This window comes from Anolis carolinensis, chromosome 1 (assembly GCF_035594765.1).
Source record: "Anolis carolinensis isolate JA03-04 chromosome 1, rAnoCar3.1.pri, whole genome shotgun sequence".
Lineage (NCBI taxonomy): Eukaryota > Metazoa > Chordata > Lepidosauria > Squamata > Dactyloidae > Anolis > Anolis carolinensis.
Window position 1 is genome coordinate 32,433,342 of NC_085841.1, and position 23,305 is coordinate 32,456,646.

At 39.2% G+C, this 23,305-nt stretch overlaps 1 protein-coding gene across 1 annotated transcript in view; it reads right to left on the reverse strand.

The window, feature by feature from the left end:
* Positions 1 to 21,831, reverse strand: part of ptpn14 (protein tyrosine phosphatase non-receptor type 14) — a 154,160-nt gene extending 132,329 nt beyond the window's left edge. Inside the window, exon 1 of the mRNA XM_062972045.1 lies at positions 20,877 to 21,831. The gene's annotated coding sequence lies outside the window, so the exon portion shown is untranslated. The remainder of the gene's footprint in view (positions 1 to 20,876) is intronic.
* Between the last annotated feature and the right edge of the window lie 1,474 nt (positions 21,832 to 23,305).

A 23,305-nucleotide genomic window follows, 5' to 3' on the forward strand; every position in this document is an offset into this window, starting at 1 on the left:
ATATTTCAGAGGAAGGAACTAGCAACGCTATCCCTGTGTATTCCTTGCATAAGAAAACTATAAAATTAATGGAGCTGATATATGTCAACATACAATGTGAAGGCACAATCACACACAGTAATATGAAATAAAATGTTCAGAGCAGAAAATTATTATATAAGCAAATAAAAATACTGAATCTCTAGAGACTATCTGAAATTTTCTTCCAAAATGTACCCTGGGGTGTTTTTTTTTCTCTTGTAACCAACAACCCTCCCCGTTTCTTCCACTTTGGTAGCAAAATGTACAGCTCTATACTGTTTCAACTTGTCAGGGTAGTTGGTAAGGTAGGCTAATCTGTTTTCTACCCATTTTTGCATGTTCAGTACATTAGTCCACGAGTTGCTCTCTGCCTGTTGCATGTAAGAATACATAGATATAGTAGAATCACTTAGAAAGAATACCATTCTTTCCCAGAACAGGAGAAACTTCATTGCATTGTTTATTGTGTACGGACTGATGCAACCCAACACTGAACATCTTTCTCCAGACCTCCTTCAGCATCCTCCTGCAAAAAAACTGGGCTGCTGTAAAAGACCTTGTAAAAATGAACACTTTGTCAAGGCTTTTGTTAACTTTCTGTTTTCAAAGTAAAGGCCAACAAAAGCCTTGACAAAGTTTTACTTTTCTCAAGGTCTCTTTACAGCAACCCAGTTTTATTTTTGTCAGGAGAAACATTCTGCTTTTGAAGCATCAAATCTTTTTTCTGAGGTCCAATTGATCTCCTTAAAGCCCTACCTGGAAATAAAAACACAAGTACTGCAGCTACAAAATGACTTCAGTTTAACATTTTTTAAAAGCTCAATGTTACTTTTCAAAATACAGTATAACAAAAACTACAGAGGTACACAATGTTAACTCTTTTTTGTAACACACAACATGATGTCCATCATAATATGTGACTCAAGAAAAGATATTTCAAATTATCGTGGAGTGAGAAAATAACTCACAACTCATGAAATGCAACTAATGAAAAAGATCTTGCACATCAGGGTTAAAAGAACACTGGAGGTTGTGAGCAAATTAAAAAGAATTTAGAAGATGGGTGTATATATGTTCTGGGAGGAAAGTGGAGGAGACTAAAGGAATGTATTTCTGGAGCTTTCCAATGTCATTAACTGAAATCTCAGAGACTGATCTCCTGCAGACATCTCAGAATCTCCCAGGATCACTTAATGCCAACATTTTTTGGAATTCCCATTCAAAAGATTAACGATAAAGAAGCTTGTCAGAATTGCTTCAATGTTTTGTCAGACAAAAATTTCACAGGAAAGCATGGATCACAGTTTTCAGAGTAGTTTTATGGTCTGCTAGTGGTAGTTGTCAAATGGGCTAAATATTCAAGAAGTTCCAGATGACTTAGGTAGCTGTTAGCTCATTCCCATTACATCACAACCTTAAAATCCAAAATTACAGTTTGTGAGTCGGCATAAAAATCCTATATATTCATAATAACAAGGCTTAACATTGATGGCTAAAGCAACAAAGAAGCATAAATTACCTCCACCCCTTGTCAGTTAAACTAACAGAGTAATTATCCGCTGACAAACCATTTCTAATGCAAAAGGCAAACTAATGTGTATCTATCTACCTGTACATTTCAAGAACAAATTTGGACAAAGAGTTATTCCAAAAGTTAAAATATGTCAGAAATATGAATTTTTATAGATGGAAAAACATGGTTTTGTCTGATCGAACAACTATCAGACTCATTCTGCAACAGTATAAAAGCATTATGTTGAGACTGCCAAGGGAAGAAAAGGGTTAAAAATACTGAGTAAAATAAACAGAATTAAGGAAAAAGTATGACAAATAAAAATATTAACAAGTTAAAAGACATTCCAAACAGTCATTCCATTTTGAAAGTCTCCAGAGATCTCACAAAAAAAAAAAGATCATGGTCAAATTTTTATACATGCATATTTAGATACATTATCACCTGAAATGCAAAGATCCTCGGGAATGTGCTATTCACAGTAAACACTTGGAAAGATTAAGGTAGAAAGTTCAACAGCAGGATTTATACTTGAATATCAAGGAATCGTGAATAGTGACCACAGACAATTTACACAGCTTTAAAATGGCAGTGAAGGCACTGAAATTGTTAATGTATACCTTACTCAGTCATTAACCAAAATGTAGAGTGGAGTTCAGAAATAAAAGAAAGACCAGGACTCGGAAGGACAGCTATAAAGGAACTAGGTAAGATCCTGAAGTGTAAAGATATATCATTAAATAACAAATTTAGAATAATCTAGACAGTTATTCTGTATGGTTATGAAAGCTAGACAGTGAAGAAACCTGACACAAAATTAATCAGCTCATTTAAAAATTTGGTGCTGGAGGAAAGCTCTACAGGTACCATGGACCACTAAAACGACAAATGAATTGTTCCTCAACCAAAGCAGGCCTGAACTTTCCTCAAGAGCTAAGATGACTAAAATGAAGTTGTTATATGCTGGACATATATTTAAACAAGATGACTTACCAAGAAAGACAAGAAAACGTAGTAGAGTGGGAAGAGGAAAACTATACTACAGGTGGAGTGATTCAATCAAAGAAGCCATAGCCCTGAATAAGATAGGTAATGATCAGAGATTGGAGAGGTCCCTCATTCCTAGAGTTACCATAAGGTGAAGTCAATTTATGGTTAGTAAATAATAACAAATTAGTGCTAACATAGTCTCAATACTAAATCTGGAATAGAAGAACAAAACGAGAAATATTTAAAGCGAGTGCTTTGTTTCCTGCCCTTAAAGTAGCAAAATTCTGCTACCACATTACAAAGGTACTTTGTGGAAACAGACTGAGGGGGACAGTTTTGAAAATGGCAATGGTTAGGAAATTTGGCAACATCTCCTCTGAAAAGCATTCTCCAGCCCCTGAAAACCAAAGTTATTGCAACTTCGCAAACAAATCTGTGTCACTGGCAAGCCTACAGACCTTCTGTTATGGAATGTATGTGTGCATATGTTAAGCAAGTAAAAGATCACAATCTCAGGAATCCACATTCTTCAAACAGTTCATATTTACATATATGAATGGAATGGCAAACATCGATCTACATTGATATGTACGATAAGCTGAAGACAACCGCAAATAATTGGTGCTGTGCCTAAAATACAGTGGAAGAGCTTTCTATTAACAAGGATTACGGTGTGCTGAAAAAACATTTTGTCTGCAGAACTCTTGTATTAGTCCCTTGGCCAGTTACAGTTAAAAGATCAGTTAGCAGGTGATAGGAATGACCCTTAAAGCAAATATTCACAGTAATAACTCACTATAAGAGCTTTTCAGTAGAAGATCTCTCTGCCTCGGAGTGTAGTGGAGGCTTCTTCTTTGAAGACTTTTAAACTGAGGCTGGATGGCCATCAGTTGAAAGTGCATGGCCCATCAGTTGGACTAGATGGCCCATGCGATCTCTTCCAACTTTATGATTCTATGACTACTTGAATTCACTGCTTTTGTAGAAAAATGATTAAACTCAAGTGACACAGCTCAGTTATAGAGCACATGCTTGCATGCTGATGGTGCTCTGGTTCAATCCCAGCATCTTGCTAGGTTTCCTTCCAGTGACAGATATGGAATCCTTGAGGATCTAACTATTGACTCAATTTATCCAAATAATCTACCCAAATCAGGTTCTAAATGGGTGAAGTGTATTTCAGTTATTAATTGTTCAATGTTGTAATAGTTAAATTGTTTAATGCAGCCCTTGATTTTCTTAATTACTTCATGTGGTTTTAAATTTCAATTGTTCTGAACAATTAAATGGATTTTGCTCCATCACTAGCCTGGGATTCTGCAATGGTGGGCATAATATTTTAATGACTAATTTAATAAATGAATAAAATTGCCAGAATCTTTAGAAAGCCAATACATGTCAATGTTTGACATTGACATGTATTGAGATAAATGGACTCATGGCTTCATTCAAAACAACATAGTTCCTTTATGATCCCCTCCGTGCAGGTTTGAATTGCAACATCTGCAGCTAAAAAAGAGCCATGTTTTGACTCAGCATAAAGTAGGTCCACACATTCTAAGTAATGTTAGAACTCAGTGCAACATAAAACATTGGCTTGTTCCCAAATCTTATTAAACCTCACCAGAATGTAATGTTTCAACACTCCTAAAATTATGCACAATTGTGAAGAGAATTGTGAAGAAATAAAAAAACACCAACCTTCACAATGAGGAGTGTGTTTGTCCAAAGAATATGATTGACTTATGTAAGTGAATGGTGTGAATTTTTATTATGAATTGAAAATAGAGGAAGACCAAGTTCAAACGCTGGTGAACTTAAGCACATGAGACAAAGCAAGCGTTAGAGAGCATGAAATCTCATTGCATTAAGGATGAATAATTAGGTTAGCGTAGGCCCTTTGACTTGTTTAAAGCTATAGTTGAACAACCACAGTTCCCTGAAGTTCAGGACAATTCCTTCCTCCACAATTCTGAGCATGTATGTATCTCCATAAAAGAAGAGGAGCTGATAAGTGCTAATCTCAGAAACTTAAAGAATGTAAAGCATTCTCCCTTGGAATGAAACACACACATACAAGCAGAGAGCGAACAAGATTGCCACTGACCTTGCTTTCTTGTAGTAGAGATAGGGTCATCACAGGTTAGAGTCCATCAACCAATGGATAAGCTTAGGAATTTCTAAGGGGAGATTGGACTACATGAAAACAAAATGCCTTTCATATTTTAGACACCTGCATCCCCTCCCAAATTTTGAGAACAAGACACATACACACATACTACCTGAGCACCCAGATATTTGAGGCTATTCTACCTTCCTGCATTAAAATTTCCATCCTCTCTCTCAAAAGAATATGCAAGTACAAATGCCAAGATTAGATCACTCATTACCTCCCCCTCAACATCCACAAAGCCCTAGATATAAATTAGTTCCTGTAAATCATTAAAACTAGATGAGGCATTGGTACCACCACTAAAGAAAACCTTCTCCAACCAGGTGCCCCTTCAAGGTGTGTTTGGCTATAGCTTTCATTATTTCACTGCCCCGGCTATTGGAATTGGTTCTGAGTATGATTTTATATGTTGACATGTTTTAAATGTATCTATTTTATTGTACTTTGTTTTACTGGGCTTAGTCCCCATGTGAGCCGTCCCGAGTCCCTTCAGGGATATGTGGAGGGATACAAAAATAAAATTATTATTATTATTATTATTATTATTATTATTCGTGCCAACTTGCCCAGTTTGGGGTACAGCACTAACAAACAACTATTTAGGTTCTGAGATAGCATATACTGTCCACAAGAAACCTATTTGCTTCAAAGGAGATGATTTCTCACTGTTATCCATGTGCACAAATACAAAATAATCTCTTCTGTTGAAAAGGAATGCGAAACCTTTGTTCACATGAGTTCATGCAAAACTTCAGAACCTGTAAAAATAAAATATCCATCTATTTTAGCCATAGAAAAAATGGATCTAAATAAAAATGATCAGTGGTTATATTAACAGATGATCAAAAACTTCAGCTGGCAATATAGGCAATACAAATATGTTACACCCATACAGAAAACCTATCCAAAACAGCTGTGAACTGCTCTACTATGAAAGAGAAATAAGAGAAGTATTTAACAAATACCTCCCCCCATAAAAGATGAAATAATACCCTATTTCTTCCATCAGCAAACATTAGAATTTCAGCTAGATGAAGTTGTTTACTATATATAAATAACCAAACAATACATTCTGGTATGTGAAATTGTTTTCATTTATTGTATACATATGGGAGCACTGAAAATCTTAAATAGATTTAAAACATTTCAACTCACTTTTTATTTTGAAAGAAGAAAAGGTTTACAAGAAACAATTCAACTGAAGCAATTAAAGTAAAAATAAATTAAAGTAATAAATGAAAAAGCAACAGGTAAATGAAAAGAACCCACAAACCACTTATCCATGGTAAGGACTGGACTTGATGCCTAAATCTTTATGTCTCGTAAACCAATTTTGAGAGAAAAGTATTAGATAAATAAGGTGCCTACAGGTAAAAGTATCAGATAAATGAGGTGCCTACAACAACTATTATTATAATTACTATCATCATCATAGTTTATTTATTTAGTGCCATCTCTGTACAAGACACTTTGCAAATAAAAGAACGACAAAACAATTCCAAGTCCTCAGGCTTACAATCTAATTAAGACATGATACAAAAGCAACAGGGGATGGCAGTGTGGGAGGTGATTAAGTCCTGCTTCTTCTCTCTCTCTTCTCTTCTCTCTCTGACCTTGGAGGTGTCTATGGACAACGCCGGCTCTTCAGCTTAGAAATGGAGATGAGCACCAACCCTCAGAGTCAGACATGACTGGACTTAACGTCAGGGGAAACCTTTACCTTACTAAGAACTTTAGGGTCTCTCATATAAATTAGACCTCTCAGTTTAAAATCTGTGTACAGTAGAGTCTCACTTATCCAACACTCGCTTATCCAACATTCTGGATTATCCAACGCATTTTTTAGTCAATGTTTTCAATACATCATGATATTTTGGTGCTAAATTTTTAAATACAGTAATTACTACATAGCATTACTGTGTATTGAACTACTTTTTCTGTCATATTTGTTGTATAACATGATGATTTGGTGCTTAATTTGTAAAATCATATCATAATTTGATGTTTAATAGGCTTTTCCTTAATCCCTCCTTATTATCCAACATATTCACTTATCCAACGTTCTGCCGGCCCGTTTATGTTGGATAAGTGAGACTCTACTGTATTTGATTTTGTAATACTGCTTCACTTTATAGTTCACTTTCTGGCTATATTCCTAGAAAACAAATATATTAAAACTGTCAAATACAGGTCATGTGTAACAGTACTGTTCTGACTGCCTCCTGGAAGCTTGCAAGACATTAAGCCAGCCTAACTTCCTTGGGTAGGGAGTTTCATGCTACTATAGAAAAAGCCCTGTTACATGTACTCTCCTCCAACCTAACTTCACAAGGTGGTGGGACAACAAACAGGGCCTCTTCTGAAGATTTCAGAAGAAAATCTGTTGATTGTCCCAACACTTCTTAAAGTTAGATTGATGGGTGGCTACATGTAACAGGGCTTTCTGGAAGGTTCATAAGGGAGGAGGCATTCTTCAGATATCCTTACCACAAACATTTTAGAGTTCTATAGATCAGCACCTTGAGTTGATTTTGGAAGCAAAATGGAAGTCAGTGCAGTTCTTCCAAGACCACTGTTATATGGTTTCTATATACCGGGGGGGGGGGGGGGTAGTATTTAGTCAGATACCAATTGTACAAGTTCTCCCACTGAAAAAGATGAGAGGCGACTGTAATTGACATCATAGGTAGACCTCAACTATGAGAGACAACATGAGAAAACACATCTAGAAAATCACATTGTCCGATTTTTCACGAATTTATTTGCAAATTATGATGAAAAATAAGTATTTGGTCCATAACAAAAGTTCATCTCAATACTTGTTATATATCCTTTATTGGCAATGACAGAGGTCAAACATTTTCTGTAAGTCCTCACAAGGTTGGCACACACTGTTGCTGATGTGTTGGCCCATTCCTCCATTCAGATCTCCTCAAGAGCAGTGATGTTTTGGGGCTGTAGCTGGGCAACATGGACTTTCAACTCCCTCCAATGGTTTTCTATAGGGTTGAGATCTGGAGACTGGCTAGGCCACTCCAGGACCTTGAAATGCTTCGTATGAAGCCACTCCTTCATTGCCCTGGTGGTGTGCTTGGAATCATTGTCATGCTGAAAGACCCAGCTACATTTCATCTTCAATGCCCTTGCTGATGGAAGGAGGTTTGCACTCCAAATCTCATGATACATGACCCTATTCAATCTTTCATGTATATGGATCAGTCACCCTGGTCCCTTTGCAGAGAAACAGCCCCAAAGAATGATGTTGCCACCCCCATGCTTCACAGTAGGTATGGTGTTCTTTGGATGCAACTCTGCATTCTTTCTCCTCCAGACACGACGAGTTGTGTTTCTGCCAAACAGTTCCACTTTGGTTTCATCTGACCATAAAACATTCTCCCAATACTCTTCTGGATCATCCAAATGCTCTCTAGCAAACTTCAGTCGGCACCGGACATGTACTGGCTTAAGCAGGGGGACACGGCTGGCTCTGCAGGATCCGAGTTCCTTGCGGCGTAGTGTGTTACTGATGGTAGCCTTTGTTACGTTGGTCCCAGCTCTCTGCAGGTCATTCACTAAGTCCCCCCGTGTGGTTCTGAAATATTTGCTCACCGTTCTTGTGGTCATTTTGACCCCACGGGGTGAGATCTTGCGTGGAGCCCCAGATTGAGGGAGATTATCAATGGTCTTGTATCTCTTCCATTTTCTAATTATTGCTCCCACTGTTGATTTCTTCTCATCAAGTTGCTTGCCTATTGCAGATTCAGTCTTCCCAGTCTGGCACAGGGCTACAATTTTGTTTCTGGTGTCCTTCGACAGCTCTTTGGTCTTCACCATAGTGGAGTTTGGAGTGTGCCTGCTTGAGGTTGTCTTTTAGACTGATAACAAGTTCAAATAGGTGCCATTACTACAGGATAGAGGAGCCTCTTAAAGAAGTAGTTACAGGTCTGTGAGACCCAGAAATCTTGCTTGTTTTTAGGTGACCAAATACTTACTGTATATACGCAAGTATAAGCCTAGTTTTTCAGCCCTTTTTTTAGGGCTGAAAAAGCTCCCCTCGGCTTATACTCAAGTGAGGGTCCTGGCCGGCTTCTATTCAGATCAGCTTATACTTGAGTACAGTGTTCCCTCACTTCTTCGCGGTTCACTTTTCGCGGATTCGCTGTTTTGTGGTTTTTAAATAAACTCTAAAAGACTATTATAAATCATAAAAATTACAAATTACAGTCTAAGGAAGGGAGGAAGGAGAAGCCAAAGGGAGAGAAAAGGAGCCCAAGCAGCAACAGGAGGAGGAGGAGGCGATTTATCAACACACGATTGGTTGGTAAAGACTTAAAACAGTGTATAACTACTAAAATAATGTATAAATATTAAAATAAATATAGTGTCCCTACTTTGCGGATTTTCACTTATTGTGGGTGGTCCTAGAACCTAACCCCAGCGATAAGTGAGGGAACACTATATAGGTATTCAGAGTTGAACAGTCTTATCTTATTAAAGTCTTATTACCTTAAATTACAGTTTTATATAAATATTCAAAAACATTTAACCTACTGATGCCTCAAACAATGCAATTTTATTAATATCTATTTTATTTTTGAAATTGACCCGTAGCTGCTGCATTTCCCACCCTCGGCTTATACTCGAGTCAATAAATTTTCCCAGTTTTTGTGGTAAAATTAGGTGCTTCGACTTATATTCGGGTCGGCTTATACTCGAGTATATACGGTATTTTCCACCATAATTTGCAAATAAATTTGTGAAAAATCAGACAATGTGATTTTCTGGATGTGTTTTCTCATGTTGTCTCTCATAGTAAGGTAAAGGTTTCCCCTGACGTTAAGTCCAGTCATGTCTGACTCTGGGAGTTGGTGCTCATCTCCATTTCTGAGCAGAAGAGCCGGTGTTGTCCGTAGACACCTCCAAGATCATGTGGCTGGCATGACTGCATGGAGCGCCGTTACCTTCCCGCCTATTGATCTACTCACATTGGCATGTTTTCAAACTGCTAGGTTGGCAGGAGCTGGAGCTAACAGCGGCCGCTCACACTGCTCCCGGGGTTTGAACCTGGGACCTTTTGGTCTCCAGCTCAGTGCTTTAACGCACTTGCCACCGGGGCTCCTGTTGTCTCTCATAGTTGAGGTCTACCTATGATGTCAATTACAGGCCTCTCTCATCTTTTTAAGTGGGAGAACTTGTACAATTGGTATCTGACTAAATACTTTTTCCCCCTCTGTACCTGGCTTCAGTCTGGCTGCTGAATTTTGCTGTAGCTTCCAAACACTTCTCATGACAGATCCACAAAGGATGAATGCATTACAATAGTAAAATTAGGAGATAAATAAGATATAAACTATTACAGCAAGATCTGTCTTTCCTAGGAAAGTGCGAAGTTGGCACACCAGCTGAAATTGGACAAAGGAGCTCTTTACCATAACAGCAGCCTAACTTTTCAAAAGCAGAGCTGGATCCAAGCACATGCCCAAGCTACGAATCTGATCTTTCAGAGAGAATGTAAACCCATTCAAAATTGGCTGTCACTCTAATCCCAGATCAGGCTTCCTATTAACTAGCAGCATTTGTCTTGTCTGGATTAAGCCTTAGCTTGTTCAGCCATATCCATCCTTAACTGCATCCAGACATCAACTGAGCAAAGTCAGTGTCTGAGTTACAAACATCCGACTTACAAATGACTCATAGATAAGAATAGGGTTAAGCTAACAGGAAGTGAAAGAAATCTACCCCTAGGAAAGGAAATTCACTCCTGGAAGAGTTATCATGGGGAAAAAAGTCTCAACTGAAGCTTTCTCACAAATCCTTGTTTCCACAACAAGCTACATTTTTCAAAATTCATTTATCACAGTGACAGAAAGTATGGTGAAATCTTCTGAACTGGGGCACAGATAGCAAAACAAACACCACAGGTGTGTTAACCCTTTCCTATGCTATCCAAACCATCCATATATCTATATATCTACCTCTGGATGGAATTACACTGAAAAAATGTACCTGCTCTGACTTACAAACAAATGCAACTTAAGAACAAAACTTCAGAACCTATCTTGTTCGTAACTTGGGGACTGCCTGTACTACCACAGCCTCCCTGGCATCACTTGTAAAGGAGAGATACTGCTGGGTATCATCAACATACTGATACCTAACCTGAAAGCTCCAGTGACTTCTCCCAAGTGGCTTCATGTACATGTAAAAGCACCGGTGGTCATATTGACTCTTTGTAGATTTCATTTACAACTTATACAGAGAAACTTTCCCAGAAAACAACATCTAACCAAAATTAGATTAGCTTATTAACTAAAAACATGCACGATTTCAAAGGATTTTTTTTCAAAAAAGCAATTATTTCTAAAATGAATTACAGAGATGCATAGAACAGTAGCATGAGTTTGAAAACTTGACAAAGCTAGTGGGTGATAGGACACAAAAAACCCACCCTGTACTATTTTTAATAATTCAATTGAATTTTCTATTCTCTGTGAGCCTCAAAGTAGGTCTTATTAATTGTCAAGGTCTTAAAAGGAGGACAACCAACCAACCTTTTTACCCTTCTGAATTGAACATGACTGCACAAAGATAGATGCCTTCAACTAAGAAATTAATCTGAAGTGAAATGATATCAAGAAACAACTCAGATGAGTTGCACAAATTACAAAAAGAAATAGATGGAAAATTATCCATAAAGTTTGCAGGCCAAGCCAAGGAGAGAAACAAATGTGGCTATAGAACCTGGGCCTGCTATGATCTCTCGAAACGACTCACATTTATTTGAAACAAAATATATAGTCTCTCCATGGAGCACACTGGCACTGTCTTCCACACAGTGCTATTCCCAAATGATGTCAGTTTAGCCGATCCATACCAGAAAGTACTCTTCAGCCAAGATTTATAGTTGAGCCAAATATTTTTCACAATCCCACTAACCACACAGAGTCTCTGAATCATATTACAACTTAGCAGAATATATGTGTAGTGGAGGTAGGAAGCAAAACTTTGCTTCAGTAAGGAGACGTACAGTACTTCCCTAACATTTACAAGGAATCTCTGCAAACCATGGCTTGCAAAAGGTAAGACAAATTTGGAGATACAGTAGAGTCTCACTTATCCAACATAAACGGGCCGGCAGAATGTTGGATAAGCGAATATGTTGGATAATAAGGAGGCATTAAGGAAAAGCCTATTAAACATCAAATTAGGTTATGATTTTACAAATGAAGCACCAAAACATCATGTTAGACAACAAATTTGGCAGAAAAAGTAGTTCAATATGCAGTAATGCTATGTAGTAATTACTGTATTTATGAATTTAGCACCAAAATATCACGATATATTGAAAACATTGACTACAAAAATGCGTTGGATAATCCAGAACGGTGGATAAGCGAGTGTTGGATAAGTGAGACTCTACTGTATGTCCTCCTTTTCTGTTTCTATATTTCTTCAGGACAACATGCTACCTCTATTTTCATTTACCCATGTTTTACTTTATAACATGATATAAAGTAATGCCACCATACGTACACAAATGAAAGCCAGTTAATATAATCTAGGTCCCCTTTTTTAGCCAAACTGCAAGGTAAGTTGTTAGTTCAATTACCAGTACATGATTTACACTATGACATGGATATGGAATCACAAGCCTTCCAGGTATTTCTGAATTGAAGCTCTTATCAGTTCTCATCATTGGCTATGCTGATAGGAGCAATAGTCCAACAACATCTGAATGACCATCAACCTCTCAATTCTAGATCTGCAATTATTACACAGCACAAAAATTCAAAAACTTATTGGTGCCTTGGTTTTTAGGATTGTTCCTGGGGTTATCTGGGGTGCTGATTCAGAAAATTGCATTAGGTAGACTGCATCAACTTTAGATATGGTAATCATGATTTTTTTTAATGGGTGATGAGATCAGTCAGTATATGGCATATGTTCTGTATCTCAAAAACTTGAGCCAATAGGAGGAAACTGGCAGCATTTTTTGAACCAACAGGTTAAATATACCCAGAAACAGAGCTAACATTTGAAGCACCAAAATGTGTGTTGGCCAGTGTTACAGTACCTAACACTTTTGCTTAACACTGAAAGCAGAAGAGAGAAACACTCAGGAGAGGAGAAATGGCATGCATATTCATGAAAACATATTGTTTCCTATCGATGGTACACTGGTAGATGATGTTATGTCTACAATGGACTGACTGGTGTTTTCCCAGCTTCTCGTGCATTCATGCACACAGTAACAATTTTCTTTTCTTCCCATTTTGGAATTGTTTATGCCTCTTTGTTTAGACACTTGTAGACTACTCAAAACTGATCAGTTTCACGGAAGCCTGTCCTAAATTGAAGCACCAACAGTAGAAGCTCAAAGCATCTGCTGTCAATTAATAGCCAGCTGAGAAAAGCAATGAGAAGAGCATTAACACCAGCTGCCAATTAATTGCTCCCATGAACAATGTTACACCTAAACCGTTACTGGTGCCGTAAATGATTATCAAAAAACAAACATCCTTATTTTAATGCCTTGTTATAAACCTAATTTATCATGGGCTAATACCATTTGTTTTTCAAAGAGATTTTAATTCTACAATCAGATATTCAGGCTATAATCCTATGCACACTTACCTAGGATTTGGAAGCAAGGGAGTTGCATTAGTCCTTTACTGCAAAAACAACAAGCAGGTTTTCTGGCACCCTACAGTCTACCAAGTTTTAGTTGGCATAGGATTCCCTTGGCTCCAGCCCACTTCATCAGGTGTATGGATTACCTGGGAGTAAAGCTCACTGAACTCATCTGAATTTCCTTCTGAGATCATGCCTAAAACTTCACAGTTGGTCCTGAAATGGTCGTAGTTCTCTATAGTAATAAATTGCTAGCATATTTAGATGGCCCACTAATCTGAAAACATCAACCTATTTTAAAGACAGTGCCAAAGAAATTGGGCCAAATATCACTTCGTTTAACTATGTGGATTTCTTTCTCAGTTTTCAGAGCAGGCACAAGAACAGCACATATACTGCTAAAAAAACTAACTTATTTCTGTACTCTTGCAACTCCCCAGCTGCAAAATACAAGCTGTTAGATATAATTACCCGTGATTGTCTTTCAATCCTCACCCCTCAGTCCTACAAACCGTTCTGTAGTGAGTCTATATGGAATTCCCGAGTCTGAGCTATTTAGAACAACAAATCATATTTTCAACCCTTTTTATAGGAGTATGCCCAAACCAATAATTCATGAAGTTCCAACGTGCACTTAACTTAGCTCAGTTTATATAACACCATAGAGGCTACAGCAAAGGTTTATTAGCTTCTTACTGTCAAATGGCATAAATCTCTTAGTCATGATTTGATAAGTTTAAAATATGTGAACCTGAACTCCTATATCTATGAATGACAAATAAACATCACATTTCATGTTGTACTAGAAACAGTTCTTTTTATGCATTTTAAAATATTTAATGTTCTGGTACTGTATTTTAGTTCATATATCAATGAATGTGATTTATTGTGGGTTTTTTTGTTTTTGTTTTCGTGTCAGGAGTAACTTGAGAAACTGCAAGTCACTTCTGATGTGAGAGAATTGGCTGTCTGCAAGGATATTGCCCAGAGGACGCCCAGATGTTCTGATGTCTTTACCATCCTTGTGGGAGGCTTCTTCCATGTTCCTGCATGGAGCTGGAGCTGATAGAGGGAGCTCATCTTTGCTCTCCCCAAGTTGGATTCCAACCAGCAACCTTCAGGTCAACAACCCAACCAAGTCATCAGCCCTGCAGCACAAGGGTTTAACCCACTGTGCCACCAGGGGTTTGTTTGATAACAAACAAATTGTTTTTGTTATCATGGTGTCAATTTGTGCTATGCTTATTATGAGGTGAATCACTCTGAGTGCCTTAGGGCCACAAAAGCATATCTGTATAGGAACAGGGTTAGTTTTTCAGTTTCCAAACTCACAAGAACCATATACCTCCAAACATCTCCAAATACTTTGTTTTGTCTTTTCTTCTGTACTAAAATGGCAACCAAAAATGGAACAGAAGCACGGATCTTTCTGAAATACAGTACAACAACTATATGTGTGGGGGATATGTTCCTGAACATACCATAGATTCTAGCAAACTCTATAAAATGAATAACTTCTTCTGGAAGTTTCCTAAAACACGGAGGACCTAAAACATTCCTAGAGATGTAGTCTCTAAAAATTTGCTAGATCATAACATGTGACTCTGTGGTAACCTCCAGCTGAAGCATACCTTAGAGTTGCCTAGAGGACTTAAAATATTCCTAGAAAGGACATATTTTATCAATCCAGGGAAGAGGAAATGTTGGTATCAGTCCCATAGGTTCAGAGGTCATAGTGTATGTTCATTTCCAGAAGAGATATAACCTTCAATGTATAGCCATCTTTGGAATAAATGATGGAAGATATGAAGTTACAAGGATGTCCAATAGTGTCAATTATAATTTAGACATCACATTGTTAGACAGGCTATAAACTGGAGTCAGACTTGCTTAACTGCTCCCTTACAGTTGGGAATGGATGGGGATATTGCTTTTGAAAATCACTCCTTGATCACTTGTGAAAGATGGGGATCCTGGGGTTGGAAAGGTTTGAAAGGGAGGCTTCACTGCCTTCATCAATAATACAATGAAGTTGGTCAGATGAAATAAGTGTGCTGAAAGTGTGGCTATTGAAACAACATCCTCATCTTTTGTGTGTGTGCAGGGAGGGGGGAGGCTGTTGGGTCAGGTCCATAGATTCAGCTTCAGATGCCAATGTTTCCAATTTGGTCATGCAGGTCACAGTGCACTTGGGCTGCAAAGATTGATATCTTCACAGGGTTCATATCATATGCTGGTGCATCTTGAAGACCAAGAAGTTTACATTATGGCCTAGTGATGGAAAAGTGCCACTACAAGTTGCCATTCTGGATGTTCTTCCACTAGATCAAGAGGGCCAAACTTGTGATTCTCCAGATGTTTGGGTCTCCAACTCCCAATGGCCAGGATTTCTGGGAGCTAAAGTCCAAAAAACTTGGAGGGCCACAAGGTTGACATCACTGCAATAGACATAGCAAGCAGAACACCCCCAATGGGAGGCATCAACATTGGAGGAATCAACATTAGATTCTCCAGATTCTAGAACTGTTATTCAATTAATGATCTCAAAGATCAAGGGTGCATCTACACTATAAAAATACTACAGTTTGATGTCACCTTAACTGCCACGGCTCAATAAAATGGAATCCTGGAATTTGTAGTTTGGTGAGCCATCAACACTCTTTGGCAGAGAAGGGTAGCAAAGTAGTTAAAGTAGTGTCAGACTGTATTAATTCAACAGTGCACATACACCCCTCAGAAGGAAGAGCCAGACCTCAGTAGAAGAACATATATTTGGTCTGCTAATGGTCCCACAGAGTCATCTCCTAGAGTCAACAGATAAGACTGAGGAAACACAAAAAATGACTGCCTGTTAGTGTAGGTAGATCAGGCATCCTCAAACTGAAGCCCTCCAATTCCCAGAATTTCTGACCTTTGATCAAGATGGCTAGGGCTTCTGGGAATTGGAGGCCCAATAGCTGGTGGGACACAATTTGGGGGTGCCTGGTGTATATGAACAGAGCTGAGCTAGTTTGGGAGGTACTTCTTCATGTAGAGTATGGTTAAAATATGGAATTTCCCTTCATATGATTTGTGATCCTTAAACGTTACTGGATTAGTTCATGGATCATACAGCTATCAATCACTAATAGGAATACTAGTGACATTTTAATACCAACCATTGTTGTCCAGCAACGTATGTCCTTATATCTTCAATGGGAGCTCCCACAATCTACCCAACCACTACTGGATAGTGGACTGGATAAGCTTATAGATTGACTCAACAGAGTTTTTCTTAGGTTCTGATTCATCAATATAAAGTAGTCCCCAAGATGTTTTAACATTCCAGATAATCTTGGCATCTCTGAGAACAGTGAGAAATCAAGTCCACTGTTAGGACTGTTTATCTATCCATTTCCAACAGATAGGATTACAAAATCCAAACCACAGTGTGCACAAAGAGAAGACTACTACAGAAAGCTGCTGAAGGCAAAAGAGCTCTATGCAGGATGTTGTTGTTGGTCCAACAAGCCCAGCATGATAGACACTGACTCTCCAGAATGACCCGTGTTTTATATCACCTGCCTCATTGTTGTGTGCCTTCCCGTTATTTTCAATTCCCCTCATATGATTTTCTTAGCAAGATTTGTTCAACCTTTGCCTTCCTGAAAGGTGGAGAGAGTGACTTGCCCAAGGTCACTCAGTGGGTTTCCATACCAAGGAGTGATTGAAACCCTGGTTCAGTGTATGATTGTGAGACATGTGTCAGGGGCTTTCTTTGTAGCAGTACCCTGATTATGGAATTCACTCCCAAGAGAGGTCTGTCTGGCTCTATCCTTTGAGAGTTTCTGCCAGACACTGAATTCTGTATTGTTTCCTGTGGCCTTTAGCTCATAAAAGTAGAAGCATTTCCTCTGGCTGTTTGTTTGGGTTTAGGATTATTTAAAAGAAGAATTTGGACTGTTTTAATAGGTTTTAGCTATTTGTTTAATATCTTTAAGCCATTTCTCAGTTGTTCCTCAAAGATGTGTCAAGTGGCAACAAATACAGTAAATACGCTTTCTGAATAAACATTAGGCTGTTGCCAGCTTTCTATCAATTATGTTCCTAGTAATATTCCAGACCATTTTTAGAGCAGTAGTATATTGGTCAGTTAAGATTTTCATCCAGTTTATTCATCACAATGTCAGTATTCCTTTACTGTACAATCATCCCTGCCTGAAGTGCATCAACATATATTTCTGGTAGGATGCTTTGTCCCAGTAAGCAACTGAACTGTCTTTGTCAACTAAATAGTTTGGAGAAATCTTTTGGGGGCTCTGATATTTTGTGTTTACTTGTCTTAATGAGATAATTGTTTGATTTTAAGTAATTTGAAACAGGGAGGAAAGAGTGTGGAATATAATGATAAATAAAAAGGAGGAGAGAGGCTTCTTAGTTCACAATTTGTCCCAAATGAGAGCACTATGCCTGATCCACAGAAATCAACTGAGAAATCCATCATTGCACTTCATTCCACCACACCCCATCAGGAGGGGGAAAGTCCCAAAACAGGTAAACAAGGACTGAGCATGCTCAACTGAGATGGAATGCTGCCTGTATAAGGGGGAGAATTAGAAGCAAACAGGAGGGGGGAGGGAGAAATCTCAAATCTGAACAGAAGTACTTTGTTTTGCCACATTATATTTCAAGGTAATATTTATATCCATTTCTAGTCATTTGATTAACATAGCACATGTTTAAAATGTTTGTATCAAAACTGAATCCCATCTAACCTTTTTAATCCTCTTAAAACTGAATTTGAGTATTTCATATTAACTAGAATATGACTTAGATTGCTATCATCTTCCACCACCAGTAATCATAGTTAGAACAAAACCTGCCTTACATTCTGAAATAGTCTAGTCAGATTTTGCACATGTAGCAGGTAAAGTTTTATTCACTCTTGTTCCACAAGGTGGGCAGGAACTCTCATCTAGTAGCCATGATAGTTATTTTAAAAGCACATTTTAACAGGGTTTTAAAACCATTCTTCAGAAAATACTGTAAATTGGTCGTGAGATATTCTTAACCTCAGCTATTTATTTTACAAACTGCTTATGTAGCCAATTCTATCATTAATTTATTTTTTTACAGTTTTAGTCATTACAAGAATTTGTTGTGTTGGAAGTTCAAGATTTCCAACTACAGCATTCTGAAAGACACAATTGCAAATGATGTAGTCCCCATACCACAGCTTTCATCCACTATACTAGTTGTAAATGATCCCAAAGTCTGCTAACCTGCTTTAGACTAGATACCATTTTCTATACTATGTTACCCCACATCTAATGGGCCCATCATATGACAACTACTTTCAACATCAACAGACAGCATGCACAGCACTGGACGTGTCACAAGATTCAACAAAACTTTTAGATTGCTTGAGACACATTATTTTCACCAGAAACAGTTGAGACATTCACCATCCAGTCATCTGGCAAACTTCAAGCACAAAACAATCCAATGTTTGTGTGTATTTGCCCTTGCAAGAGTAAATTTGCTAAGTAGTGATTGCATAAAAGAAAACTATTGTATTTGAGTTCTCACTGTAAGGAAGAAAGTCAAATCAACACATTCTTCACATACTTCTCTCCTTCATGCACAACCAGAATCCAACAGAAACACCTCTTATATCCACTAGGTAAATTGTGGCAAACACTCCAGCAAACAAATACATGGAATCTATATGCAGCTGCCAACAGTAAGAAGTGGAGGACTGTTGTGTTCTTACTCTATTTTGGGGGACTTCCCAGAAGCATGGGGCTGACTCCATTTGGAAACAGGATGCTGAATAGACAGACCTTTGTTCTAAAAAAGCAGTGCTCTAATTTAGTGTCTTTGGTCCCTCCTGAGTACAAAAACATTACCTTAGATTTTTTTTAAACTGTAATGTCCAAAAAAAAAGTTTATCATAACACACCTAGGGCTTGCTTTTAAAAAAATGCACTCACACATTGCACAAACCTTTCTTGTGTGCATTTCACAAGAAAAGAAGTCATCATAAAAGGAGGAAGGAATGGGATCTTAAGCATAAGCGTTCAGATTTGATACCATCTTTTCATTCCTTGCAACACCACTCATTAGAGATACATCACTGGAAAGAAAGACACTTGTAATCACCAGGGCCCTTTGCCCACAGAAGTTCAAAACCAGCAAACCTCATCCCCTTTACCCTCTTTAAATACACATCTATTTTGTGCGCACTGTAGGCAAACAAATGACTCATTCCTTAAAAGACAGCTTCTTTTGCAAACTTAAAAAAAAGATTAATAGATTTTGTCAGGCAGGGAGCAGGAGAAACTGCCACCACATTCCTTCTTTCTTGTCACAACATCTGCCAGAGAGGAATGGCTGGTATAGACTTGACTAGGAGCTAACAAAGAGCAGGAAGGTAAAATCCACCCAGCCAAGAGTGGGAGTTGAGCTGGCTGAAACATGGGCCCAAAAAGGAATCACGCTGCAGTGCTGAGAAGCTGGGCATACAGAGTTTAGCAAAGTTTTTCATGGCACCCCATGCCATCACAACAGGGCAAGTTGAAAAACAGAGTCTTGTGAGGCGAATACTTTCAAAGAGCCACTTATTTTCAGAACTCCTTCTGCATGCCCAGCCTTTCCATTTAACTGAGCATATCTGAAAATACAATTTTTGAGGCAGTGAGGGATAGACACAAGTCTCCAAAACTGCCCATTAACTGTTCCTGCATTAAACATTTTTCATTTTTAATGCAAAAGTAAGTCAATCCCAAAAACACAAACCTCAGAACAGAGTTGTGCCAAGATAGCTGACCAAAGAATCTTACATACACCAACTCCTGAGTCAGAAACTCCCAAACTAGACATAAACTGCTCCTGTATTTTTTAAAAATGCAAAAACAAAAACCCAAAACACATATACCTCAGAGAGGTGTTGTGCCAAGTTTACTGACCAGAGATCCTTGTTTACACTAAGAAACTCAACAACTGCCAAACTGCACATGACCTGTTCCTGTATTTTTAAAATGCAAAACAAAACAACCCCAAAAACCACACACCTCAGAGAGAAGTTCTGCCAAGATTACTGACCCAAGAGTCTTGCTTTCATCAACTTCAGACACAGAAACTCCCAAACTGGTCATAAACTATTCCTGTATTATAGGTTTTGCATTAAAAAAAACAAAAAAAAAAACAAAACAAAAGCAAAACATGACAACCTCAAGACACACACACTTCAGAGCGGAATTGTCCCAAGTTTAGTGACCACAGAGACTTTCAATGCTTACACCAACTCCAAACTCAAGCCAACTCACTCAACAATCCCAGAGCCTTACAATGATTACACCAGGCATAGGCAAACTTGGGCCCTTCAGGTGTTTTGGACCTCAACTCCCACAATTCCTAGCAGCCTATCGGCTATTAGGAATTGTGGGAGTTGAAGTCCAAAACACCTGGAGGGCCCAAGTTTGCCCATGCCTGGCTTACACCGTCTCCAAACTCAAAAACTTCAAGGCAACTCACTCAACAATCCCAGCTGTTGCATCTCTGGCTTACCTATTTTCACATGAGTTTGGGACTCCTTAGACTTGAAGCAGCTGCGTCTCCCAAAGGGATAGTTCTCTGAGATCTCCTTCTTTGCTTCCTCTAGGCCTTTATTTTTTTTAAAAAAATCCGCAAGATGTACCGGTGATGGATGAAAGCGGCTTCCACTTTAGCCAAGGAATCCAAACAAGGGGAGGGCAAGTTTGAACAGAGAGAATTTGGCAAAATTAGGGGAAAAAATGGGGGAAGGAAGAGGGCGGTGGGGACTGGGAGATATTGGGGGCTAAGGAGTTAGCAGCGGAAAAAGAGGGGCTCTTCTTTCTTTCTTTCCCCACTCCCGAAGGAGCGACACCCAACGCTCTCCAAAGGAAAGTTTGAAGGAAGTTTCAGCTTCAGGAAGGGAGGGTGCTGGAGGTGGCAGCTGAAGCGGGGAGGAGGAAGGAGGGAGGGAAGAAGTTCGGGAGCCTGGAGGGAGGAGAAAGCAAGGCGGGGAGGAGGGGATTGGTGCCTAGATTAAAAAAGCCAAACGTCCAGAGCGTGTGGGTCCTCCCTCCCGCGTGGGTCTTCCTCGGCCCTGGTCCTGCGTGGAGCTGCTGCCTGGAGGAGCAAAAGCCCTCCCGCCTGCCGGAGTCACAGCCCAGGAATGCCAAGAATGCGGAGCAGCCACTGAAGGGCAGGAGGCGGCAGGGACTTGCCTTGGGGGAGCACTTCTCTCTCTCGCCCTCCCTTTCTCTTTCTTTCTCCCTCTCCGCGCCTCCGTATTTTTACGCACGGAGGACTCCAAGAAGTGGCGCTCCAAAAGGAGCCCAAATCCAGGATGTCTTTGGAGTTTGACTCTGTCCCAAGGCGGGCAAAGCCTCCCCAAACGCCAGGGGGAGGGGGAAAGGGAAAGGAACTCGGACCAACTAGGAATCCAAATGCTCCTTCTCCTCCCTCTTTCTGTAGTTGCTGGAGCTCAACTCCAGTGGCGAACCTGACGCACGGTTTGGAGAGAAGTTGGAGGAGGAGGTTTTACTCGAAGGAGAGGAGGGACTAGCGAGGCAGTGCTAAGGAGGGAAGAGAAGAACAAGGGGAGGAAAGGGTTGGGGGACCTTGGAGGCTTTGAGGAGGTTCCCCTTGGCTGCGCGCAAAAGGAAGCAAGGAGCGACCTACTTCGGGGTTGGTTTGTGTTTTAGGAAATTTCAGTTGGAGAGGAAGATGGAGGAAGGCGCCCCATAGCAAGGGGGTTTCCCGCCCTCCGTGGAGGAAGGGGAGGAGAGCCGGGGAAAATCTTTCCAACAAGCCTTTTACGCAAAGGCCTGGACTGGTTGGCTCGCTTGCACGATTTCCCTCGGCTCTCCTCCCCTTTCTCCAACTTTTGCCCGCAAGTTTTCCCATCCCCTCTTGGGCTTTGGTTGGAGATAATTTATCAAGTTCTTTGCCGTGCCTTCCTGACGATTTTTAAGCGAATTTCCCGGGTTTTAAAAGGCCTGCTTGTTATGAGAGCAGTCCCAAAGCGGGGCTGGGATATTTTCACCCACACATATTTTTAAATTGAAATAATAACCCTGCTGTGCCTTTTAAGAAGCAAGCAAGCAGTGGGATTATTTTCCGCCGGTTATTCAAAACCAGGTTTCTTCTTCATGTCTCAAACATTTCACTGAAGCAGTGGACCTGGAATACATTTAGGACTATACAGATCTATTGGAAATAACTGCACCCAGTCTCTGGGCATATATCCCTTTGGAAATAAATGGCATAACCTTATTGAAAAGGGGGAATGATGTCATATCAGTTTGGCAAATGTGAATCTCCACAAACATGTGGAGACCACCGTTTGAAAACCACTAGTCGAGAAAAGCATTACCTTATTAAAAGTCAACCCTTTGAACAAGTGATATTCATAAGCATTCGTGTAATGGCACACAGGTAACTCAGCTGTGAAACTGAAGAACCATGTCTTTGAACTGCCAAGGAGGACAAAGGCATGCCACTACAAAAATATATTTGGTTAGCAGAGGATGGGTGTTTCTTTGAAGCTGAAGTTGCTGTTGTAATTGCCCAAAAGATATACACTCTTAGTTTAAAATATGCACTCAGAGATAAAAAATAAAGTTTTCTTTAAAAATAACATCTTGTTTACTCACAAACTTCTTGTATTAATTTACCATACAGGCACATTTTTTATTTAAGTTCAGTTATATATAGGATTAATAGTCTCGGTATGACAGGTATGAATGCTGCAATTAGGCATGTGGATTAGCATTTAATGGCCTTGCAGCTTCAAAGCCTGGCTACTTCCTACCTGGGGGAATTGTTTGTTGGGAAGTGTTAGCTGGCCCTGATTGTTTCCTTTCTGGAATTCCCAATTTCCCTGCTTTCAGAGTGTTGCTCTTTATTTACTGTCCTGGTTTTAGAGATTATATTCTGTATTATTACACCACAGTAATTATTTCATATTA